Source organism: Haemaphysalis longicornis, unplaced genomic scaffold, assembly GCF_048455015.1.
Source record: "Haemaphysalis longicornis isolate Haplotype H1 unplaced genomic scaffold, Haemaphysalis longicornis Haplotype H1 scaffold_13, whole genome shotgun sequence".
In the NCBI taxonomy this organism is placed as follows: domain Eukaryota; kingdom Metazoa; phylum Arthropoda; class Arachnida; order Ixodida; family Ixodidae; genus Haemaphysalis; species Haemaphysalis longicornis.
This window is the reverse complement of record NW_027526233.1, coordinates 14,677,087-14,688,070: the sequence shown is the minus strand read 5'-3', so window position 1 is coordinate 14,688,070 and position 10,984 is coordinate 14,677,087.

Sequence of the window (10,984 nt, the reverse complement as noted above, 5' to 3'; positions counted from 1 at the left end):
GTCGCTGCCGCGGCATGCGTGGTGCGTGCGAGCCGTTTCGTGCGCCGTACGGGAAAGCACGACCGGCGAGTGTGCGGAGCGCTTCCGCGCGCAGAAAACGCTTCATGCTTTCAGCTTGCTTGATTTCTTCTTAAAATCTAGCTACACAGCTCAGTTTCCGTCACAGCCAACAACGTCGATCGGCAAAACGAGCAAGAAGTTCGCGAAGCCCTGAGCGCTGCGGTCCCACGAATTTTTTAATCCCCTTATAATAATGGGTCAAGAACTAGGGGTACCTGCATATTTGTTCGAGCCAGTCTCTTCGCGTATGAAGCACAGAGCACCCGACGACACGGCCGGCCCTGCGACTACTCGTGAAGGCAATGTAGTAGCCACGGGCGCTCGGGTAGGAAATCTCTGGTATCTAGGAGTCGCTTTAGGGAAGCACACAGCAGCATTACGGTTGAAAATCGACGCGGTAGCAACTCTACACAATTGAGATTAATAAAGGGCACATTGCACGTCTGCTTAATTCGGAACTTCGCTGAGAAAACTGGGACACAGCGAAGCGGCGGCGCACGCCGCTGGCCATCTTCCGAATATGACGCTACTTCCGGTCGCTGCCTCTCGGTTTCTCGCTCTTCCGGCGGCACAGCCGCGAGCGGTGGGCGGGGCGTCGGGTCAACTTTATCGACGAATATCTCAGTCCCCAAGCGAGATATGAAGAAATTTTTTTTTACAGTCATAAACTATCCAACATACTAATTGTAAAAAACAAACATTTACCCACTTTCAAAACCACTTCACCAGCCCTTTAAGGTCCCTAAAATTTCAGGGACCTTACCGCGCCTTGGTCAACAGCGCCGCCCGTGGCATCCGCGCGCTGTGGAGTCACGTTTCCGCCGCCGGTACTCACACCTCCCCATTCTAGGCACCTTAACGGCGTGTGTGCGCCATGTGGGAATGGGATTCCGGCCGTGGCTCCAACCGCAAGCCTGCGCAACGTTACGTCCTTATCGCCTTGCACAGCGGCTGCCTCGCGGCGCTCTTTTTCTTGTTGGGAGGATTGTTTTCAATTATTCATAGAGTATTTTTCGTGAACTTGCTGCTGCTAGTCTTGGTAAGCCTAACGCATCCTATTTTGACAAGCTGCTTCGCCCCGATTTTTTCCGTGCTACTTTTGTTGCCGTTAAATATGTTGCTAGCTTCATATTGTCTTGCAGTTCGCGTGCAATCGGCTTTATACTCCTGCATTCGTTGTCTACTTGTTCCGATCGCTACTTGCATTCCAAGCCTTGTATTTTGATTCTGGCGTAAAACGAGCGGATCAGTTTTCCAGCGCTTCGCGCCGTGGCTAACGAGGTAGCTGCATTCCAAGCCTTGTATTTTGATTCTGGCGTAAAACGAGCGGATCAGTTTTCCAGCGCTTCGCGCCGTGGCTATCGCGACGTAGCTTACTTTGACGACGTGATAACGCGAGCGACGCAGTGTCAGCGGCGTCAGTGTGTGCACGAATCAAATGTCGTCAGGTAGCGCAGGCCACCGTCGAACGCAATCCGTCCTCGCATGTAGCCTGTTCTCGAATTTTTCTGGCGGGGCAGTGCAAGAAACCTTACTACCCCGCGGAAACGATCCGTGCACGCCGCATGCAGGGAGCACAGCTCCACTTTCGTGGGTGGCCTGGGGAATGGGAGAGCCCAGCCCGTCCATGGGCAGCATAGGTACTCAGCTATCGCTGAAACCAGCCGCTCACTGGCTGGCGTCCTGTGCAAGGAGTCTCAAGCTCGAAATGTGCAAGTTCGGCACAAGTCAAGCCGATAAGATCGCCGTTTGTGCCAAGCTTGACACTTGTGTTAAATAGTGCTTTCAAGTTTGGTGTGCTCAAGGTAAACAAGTGACACTTGTTGTTCATCTATGTTTTTCGAATTTGTTGCTTTGAATAATAAATACTATTTTGCTTTCATTATAGGCAAGACCTCAAATGAGCTGCCAATTATAAGCAATCTGTAGGCAGCCACTATTGAATACACAGGAAAACGTTTTGTCTACCTTGGAATTTTCTACATAGGGTATGTGGAACTGCCAGCTAGCAACTTTAATGACAGCTTGTTATATGCTCAATTATAGTAAAGAGGTAGCAATGGATAGATAGGATAGCCCTCCCTTCTCACCAGCTGATCGTCTGGCAGCGTCTCATAACTTCGTTCACAGTTACCGCATGGATTTTATTTCCCTAACCTTTGCCCCACTGCCTTCTGCCTTCGTCAACCCGCTTAGTCAACAAAACTTCATCCTGCATCTGTTCCGATTATGTATTTTGATACGCTAGTTTTTTGTTTACTCTTGTGTTTGGCTTAGAAGTCAACATAACTAACAACAATACTTTCATGCCCACTTAGTTAGATGGCCAGTAATGGTTAGAGCTTCTCTTGAAGGCTTACAGTGGATTCACAAATTCTGATTGACTGTGACATCAATGTACCCATCTGGAGCACCCTGTGGAATTCAACTTGACGTTAATACTTGTGTTCACAGCTGGTAATTGTCTGCCCTGTGTTTGGAAGAGGGGGGTGAACAGTAAAAGTTTCTAATTGCAAGGAGATATTTCATTTTCTATTGCTTTTTAACTCTGTGCTGTGTAAATAACTGTTTCGGCTAACTGCTTAAGTGAATATGCAGTGTCCCATATTTTGTTTGCAATGATGCAGACCCAGCAGAGCCCAACTGCTAGAAAGCACATTCTCGGGTGGTGGTCATTAGCTTGGAAAAAAAAGGAACACTGAAACTATTTTTTAAGCTAACAAGCCTAAAAACAGTTTATGGAGCACATCTATGAGGGAATGGTTCTTGTACAGCTTGACATTACCCTCTCCCGGGAGCACATAATACGTTGTGCAGGAACTGGAGCCAATGACACCTATGTGGATGTGAATGTCTTTGTTGGTGTTTGTGAATATTGCAGTACAGCTGAAAGCTGTATGTATCCTAGAAGGCTTCAACAATAAAATGACTCCAATGAACGTACTTCTGCTTTGGTGTCAACGGGCAGCATGTGAGCATTGATTAATGCTTCACTGTTGACATTTATGTTACACAAAAACAGGCTTGATCAGGCACTGTAGCAAGTCTTTATGAAAAAACACGGGAAAGAAACTGGACAAAAAGCTGCGAACACATGGGCACTGTTCATCACAGCACCTTTCCTTGTACTTCAGTACTGTTATTGTCGCTGTATTTTTCCCCAAAATATAAACAAACTCTCCCAGCTTCACACCTTCAGACAGAAAGCAAACATGGTGTTTGTGGCTGCGAAAAAAGTCAGTCAGTAGCTCTACTTTCTCTGCACAGTCTGTGGTGTGAAGTTCCTTTTGAGAACAAAACACAAGGGTTTCTTGGCACAATACACAAAAAATGCCAAAGAAGCAAGTGATGCCTTCTATCACTACACTACAGTCCTACAGGAAAGCCAAATCACCAAGCGATCTTTTTGCTTGAGTTAGCCTCTGCAGGCTGTTACAGAGGCTACGACGAAAAAATACAAGGCTTGTTCATTAAAAAGGCTTCTTTGCCCGAAAAACAAATGACATCAATTTTATTGTAAACTTCAAACAAATAAGATAGTACTGAAAATGTGTCGAGCAGTGGAAGTTCCATCGACACTTTCCAGCTATTTTTCTATGACAACACAGAATCTTGTTTGTGCAATTGACAGCCACCGACCCAACCCACTGCAAAAAAAGCATAACTGGGCAATTTCAGTGGGGCCTCCATTCCGTTTGATCGTATCACTTGAGTGCTAACGTACTGTTAACACACAGATAGCTGCATTTACAGTGAACGTCCATATAACGTCACTCGTGGCCATATTACATCAATGTAGTTTGAAATTGGGATGTTTTTCACCATTTCTTTTGGTTAAACTAGCACCATTACAGCCTTGACCTTTGCCTATCAATTACATTTGCAGTGTGCTCACTGCTTATACTCATGGACACAAACAATCCGCTGAGGCTTTCACGTTCCAGGCACATCTTAAGATTCTCTTTGACGTTGACTATTGAGCCTGCGTAGAACCCATGGGTTTTCATATGCCGGAGTGCATGTAGGTGTATTAGACATGATGGTCGGCCAAGTGTATACCCTTCCCGTTACCGTCTGTACAGCTGCTTCTCTAACCCTGTCGGCTGGGTGTCCTGAATTGAGTCCCTTTGCACGAGGATACTCGGTAAAATCTGGCCAACATAGCATATACCGCCAGATATACAGAGACGTGAAGGTTATGCCAATGCAGCAGCTATATGGCATGATGCGCCTAGCTAGTGTACCTTTTGGAGGACACAGGTCTTAATTGGTCGTAGCATCACGTGTGTGCCAATGTGAGGAGCTGAATGCATGACGGAAACTACCCAGCCACAATCTGGGCCACGGGATGCGAGACTGCCAATGTTCTCACTCTTTCACACCCTTTGTATCGCAGGTGTATTTCTGCCACATTTTACTGTAGTGAAGTGGCTCACCACTACAGCTGCAATAATTTCTTCTGAAAAATCTTCTCAAGCGCTGAATACCAAGCATTTGTGATGCAAGAAGCGCATGCTCACCTGACTTTTCCGCGCACAAAACGTATTACGGGTAAACAATTCTAAGCCACAATTCAGTCCACTCGAAAATATATGCAAAAAGCGCGACAAACTGCCGATTTTCGGGTCTTCTTTGCTAATCTCCTTAAAGGGGAAACTACTGTGCTGGGTTGTACGCGGTACATGTGTGGGGACACCAATGATTACCTTTTCTAGCTATCCGTGGTTTGCACTTGTAATGCGCACATGCGACCAGGCAAATATCAGTGGCCGCGTCTAGCCTACGTCCTGAGCACTGTAGTACGTTCGGTGCTGCTGTCATTTTGAAAACACACGGCTATTTCAGGCCACCCATTTAAGCATTCTGAACTTGCCGTGGTGCAAACTGTTGATAGCAGATGCCGCCGCGCGGACATGCCGCAGCAGGCTCACATAATCACGCTCGGACGGCGTCTTTTCTTGCGATGTCGTCTAACGCAGGTACCATCGGCATACAGCAGGCGGTCACAGGTCAGCATTACTCGAGAGCGGATTTCGCTACCGTGTGGAAAGGCTGGCTTGGTACCCGCATACGGCAACGGTCTCGCACTTTCTGTAAGGGCAGTGCAACGCTGTCAACTCTGCTTCATCTACGTTGTCGACCCAAGAAATTCAGAGCTTTCGGATACGCCATACTAGCGATACTAGTTTCGGCAGCACCGGCGGCTTGCGCAAGAACGAACAAAATTTTTTTTATAAAACGTCTAGCAAATGAGTGGTTTTTGTAATTTTTTATTAAAATGTAAAAAAATGTAAGTTTTGTATTCTACTACGCGATATAATTACAACTGCTGTTAATATGACGTCACTATGACGTCTTTATGGCGTCACGCGGGGCAGGAGCCGTTGCGAGAGGGCTCAATCTCGTGCCCCGCGCGGGGTTCCAGACGCTGCCTTGTATTTCCTCCACATCTGCAAAACTGTACAAATCTCTTTATTGCGGAGCTTTGTCTTTTTGGCACTATTCAATTGTTTCCTTCACCTCCCGCTTGGTTAGAACCAGCATTCGGTATTTGCTTAACCGGAATTTTACTGAGACCATGTCAGTTCGATTTAACGGATAGACATAGAATGAAATTTAAAAACGCGCAACAAGCTCAACATTCATCTGCAGTGCAATAAGGTGTTCCGCTAAGCGTAAGTTTACTATTCACGTTACTAGCACAAAAAATGACGAAAAGGCGAAGACACGTTTGATAGCTTAACCCCCATAATATACAAATGTGCCGCACGTACAGTCTACCGCGATTCGAAGGTTATCGCGGGAAAGCTACCGTACTTACCCGATTCTAACGCGCACTTTTTTTCCGGAAAAATAGGTCGAAAAATCGCATGCGCGTTAGAATCGGATACGAAACCGAAACTGCCGCAACAGCGGAAATTTCGTCCCACCCATCGCCATCGCCATCTCAAGATAGCGCCAAAGCTTTTAGCAACGAGTTTTCGGACGCAGGAAGCACAGACGCCTAGGCTTTTCTATCGGCGTTCAAATAAATCGTCAAATCGTTAATTCCACTTGCGCGCTTGATAAACAGCAATGGCAGCAGCGGCTCTCACGCGTTCAAAACGAGCGGTCGGCTGAACCGTGCGCCTCTGGAGAAGCTCGCGGGATGGGCGTGCAAGGCGTGGGCCACGATCCCATCGACCATGGTTGAACGTTCGTTCAGAAGTGTGGCATCGCGAACGGGCTTGACAGCACCAAGGACGAGATGTTGTGGTCAGCGGAGAGCGACGAGGAGTGAGATGAGTGAGATTACTTAGAGAAATAAATCGCCGTTTTCTCTCGCATTCGTTTTTCTTGCGCACAAAGTTCCGTGCGCGTTACAATCGGAGGTTCAAGTTTTTCGTTTTTTTTGCCAGGAAAATTGGGTGCGTGTTAGAATCGGGTAATTACGGTACTCTTTCAAATGAAGCAGACAAAACACCAGCTTTAGCAAATCTTCAATGCCAGTTTCGTTATCGTCTGCGTAGATAAGAAAGCAACCAAGTCTGTACTTGATAACAGCGAATGTGAAGCTTGAAACCCAAAGGGTGGCAATTAAGTCAGTCGTGCGGGCCATTGTTGTAGCCTGGTACAGCCAACAAGGGACTGGGAGACAAGAGCGCGAAATCTTGATTTTCGTGGTTCCAAGACGTACGAAACCGTAGGACGGTGGCACGCGTGGCCGCTCTATGCTGGTGCGATAACCTTCAAACCGTGCTCGACTGTACTGCATAGCTGATAAGAAAACTTATTAGTCCCTTTCCTAAAGGAAAATCTAAAACACGCGAATCTTGATACTGAAATCGCTAAACACCCAGTGTTGGCCTCCACTTCCGACTGACGAACTTCGGGGATCGCGCGCCACTCATGAGCACACTCATGATCACGCTCACGAGTGCGTGCCCGCATAACCGCCTGCTCTACGGACGAACGAATCACCCGTTGCTGGCAAACGGGAATTTAGGTCATCATCATTATCATCATCATCATCATCTAAGCTCCTTAAAGGGACACTGAAGTGATATGTAAACATTGCGGGATTACTTGCGCAAATTGTAGTCCGGAGTCTTCAGGCCATGTTACGACCACTCTGGGCGCGTTTACGCGATTTTATTTAGTAGAAAAATTAATTCGAAAATGCTGTCCTCCTTTCTTTACGCTCGCCCATTTTCTGCGGCGTTTTCGTGTGACGTCGCGACGAGCCGAGCTCGCAATTGGCTGCGCTACTGCACGGCTCCCCGGCCTTCAGACAGAAGCGTTTCGTCCGCCGGCCGCCGACGGGTCGTCGCAATTCGTTCGCTCAGTTGAAACGAAGCCAGGACACGTTTGTGAATGGAAGAATGGGCCTTTCTTTACTTGGTTAGTTTGTACACTGTATCTAGCTCCAAGTCAAGGTCGCTTCACACAAGCGCTGCACAAGCGCACATGCGACGCTTCGCTGACTGGTACGCCAGTAGGAAAATATAAGGCCTCTTGAAGGCGGGAGAAGAGTCAGCGAAGTTAATATAGGTACTAAGGATATAAAATCAACTGCTATTTTTACCGCACAGCGTAAAAATAGGGTGCGAGAAGCACTTTTTTGCGCTGGGCGAACAAGCACAGCGGTCAGCAGCACGACTACGCATCTGCGAACGCTTTTCCGTCTACGAAATGCAATTGCTAGACGTGAGCTATTGTGGAAACTCGGGGGACGCTTACTGCACGAGCGCAATACAACAGATAGTCACCTAAGCTGCTTGAAATGCCAAAACTAAATAAAAGTGTAAACTTGTTGTACAATATATACCTTATATTACCCAGGTCGTCCGAGCACGTTCCGTGGCCGAGTGGTCTGGGGCGCTAGGTATGTTGCCGCAATTGTTTTGCAAGTCACGAGTTCGAGTCCGCGCGGGTACGTGCTTTTTTTTTGTAAGTTAACTTTTTCGTTTTCTGCCGATGTTTTTTACATTGAGTTCACCTTTTTTTGGGCCGCAACGTTCATGGCTCCACGAACTAGTTCACAGAACGCGCGCAGGCTGGCACTGGCGCGCTAGCGAGTTCTCGTTGGCGTGCTGTTGCCATAAGCACCGACTGCTTGCGGGCAGTGGGCGCAGGCCAGAATGAACAGACCCTTGGCCTGGTGCGAACACGCTTTTTACGGTACAGGCATGAGTGAGGCAAGCTCCAAATATGGGGGAAAAGCGCATGACATTTGGGCGTCTGCGGGTACGCGGAGGGCGTCCATGCACTGCGTAGGCCTCGGCTAGTGAATGCTACGATTCCAAGCCGCCCTGGGAGGCTTATCTTTATGCATTTTTACAGCTGACAACATGGCAGAAGCGCGGTACGATGATTACTGAGTTATTTAGAATGCCCATCCAACAACGCCACCGGTTGTGTTTTACAGAACCGAAACCGAAACCGAAACTTGTTTGGTTGCTCACCTTGGGCATCGTCCAATCATGGTGCCCGCTCCTCCCAACGTCACAGCTTTAGTTGGTGCGGCCGCCGCAAACCGCGCATGGTAGTTTTTCTTCTTTCGCGCTTTGTAAAATAATTACCGATTTGTCAACCGGATAAACGATGAAAAGTGTGCTAATTTGAGCCAGTCTACGCAGTGCAAGCAAAAACGGGAGCTTGACAAATTCACTTCAGTGTCCCTTTAAGGTGGGCTTTACTGTTAGCGTTCAGCACACACAAATCGCATGTTAAAGTTATTTCAAGCTCCGTTTGAAAAACAACGCGCAAGAAGCCTTGCCTACGTATTTCCCCGTCCCATCTTATGGTCGACAGCGCCCCCCCCCCTCCCCGAAAAAAATTCCTGGCTACGCGCCTGATTCCAGGTAACGTCTGGCAGAGTCTCTGGTTTCACTCTTTGTAGAGCCACGTGTGTGAATTCAAGTGACGCCGCATGGGCAAGTGATGTGGGTGTCGTTTAAAGGAGCCATGAAGACAAAACACAAGTTGGGTTTATTAGAAAGACTGCTTAGTCCCGATAACAATGACACCAATATCATCGCAATCTTCGAACAAATAACGGAGATATTGAAGAAAACGTGTGAAGCAGTCGCGACCCCCTAGCCAATTTCCCGCAACTTTTCTATGACGTCCCGGAACATTGTTTTTGCGATTGGCGGCCGCCTAACTGACCTGTCGCGACGACACATGTCTGGCGTCTGTAATGGGGCCTCTAGTTCTATTTGACCGCATCACTTGAATGCTAACGTGCAATTAACGCACTGAAAATTATGTTTTATTGTTGGCCCGTATGACGTCATTCTTGCTCTTATCACGTCACTGTGGCGCAAAATTTGAAAGTTTTTAAATAGTTCTCGCTTTTTTTCGTTAGAAAAACATCTTTTGTGGCTCTAATGGAGCTGAGTGAGATACTGAATCCTAGTTATTTCAAATTAAACAAAGTTGTATTTTCTCGTCATGGCTCCTTTAAAGCTTTGCTTTCCAACCACCTTCACAGGGTGGATTGGAGCCGATTTTTTTAACGCGCAGATTTCTTTGCCACTCCAACCTGATTTCCACGTTGTGCTGCTGCTACTGCTGCAGGTCGAAATCGCCAGGCAAGCCGCTGGGTTTTTTCTTTCAACAAAAAATGCTGGCTGCTGTATACCGCACCTACGGGGCCGGGGACGCATTTGGCGGCGACGAAACCCCCGTGCATGGGTGTACCACATCCTCTGCCCTTCGAGCTGGCGGCGCCTAAGCAGCGTATTGGCCTGCAGAATCGTCTTCGCTGTGCGTTTTTGGAATGTATGCACGAGCGGTAGACAAGGAGGTGTCGTTGGGCGAACTTTCAACGTTATTATTGACTTGAGACACATAGTTACAACTTTTCTGCACTTATTTTAATGGAACGGATCCCTCTCTGGTCCCTTACATAGCACCATTATTCCTTTTTTGCGCTACCCTGAGCTCAACGTGGAGCTGCCAGAGCCACTTCCACGCAAGCTAGGAAAGCTGTACAGTTAAACCTGGATGTAACAAAGCTCTATGTAAGAAAGTCTTGGACTGAACGAAGTTTTTCAATTCTAAATTGCCACCGCCATTGAAGGCCTCTGTGTAACGAAACGTCACAACAGTTAACTGAGATGAAGAGAAGTCGGCGAGCTTATCAGTCCTTATTTTTTGCACTTTTACTGAAAACTCAGAGGGAGAAATGAAGTAACATAGCGAATACCAGACACCCTGTAAGGAGCCTAGCAGCAAGGGAAACGTCTGGAATCGCACAACACAAAATTCGCGATGATGACGATGGAAACCATGATGATGATGATGAACAGAGGGGCTAGCGCCATCCCGTGGATAACGTAGCAGTTACTTCATTGATTGTGGGAGTTTAACGCGCCGACGCAACGCAGGCGATGAGGCGCGCCGTAGTGGAGGGCTCCGGATTAATTTTGACCACCTGGGGATCTTTAACGTGCGCCGAAATCTCGTACACACGGGCGTTTTTGCTTTTCGCCTCCATCAGAAAAGCGGCCGCCGCGGCCGGGAATCGAACCCGCGACCTCGTGCTCAGCAGCGCAACGCCTTAGCCACTGAGCCACCGCGGCGGGTCGTAGCAGTTACTTGTGCTTCCGCTTGTGTAGCTTGACACCACACCAGCTAGCAAACCCTTCACGTTTTTGTTTCGCCCGCACCGCAAACTAGCATGCGTTTCCAGGTGTGAGTGCGGCTTCGGTTCCAGACGCAAGTTTTGAGGTGCTAGGCCTGCCTGTCGGCGTGTCGGTTCGTCGGTGATGAGTGCTGCTGCTAAAAAAAAAAACGGAAAACTGTGCCTTTTCAAGAAAAACGCACAATTTTAAATGCCTTCTCCACTGGAGAGAAAGAAGAAGAATGTTGCCGCCCGGTATAGTATCCCAGCTACCGCTCTCTCAACAATCTGGAGTCCCGTAACCAGCATCAAGTT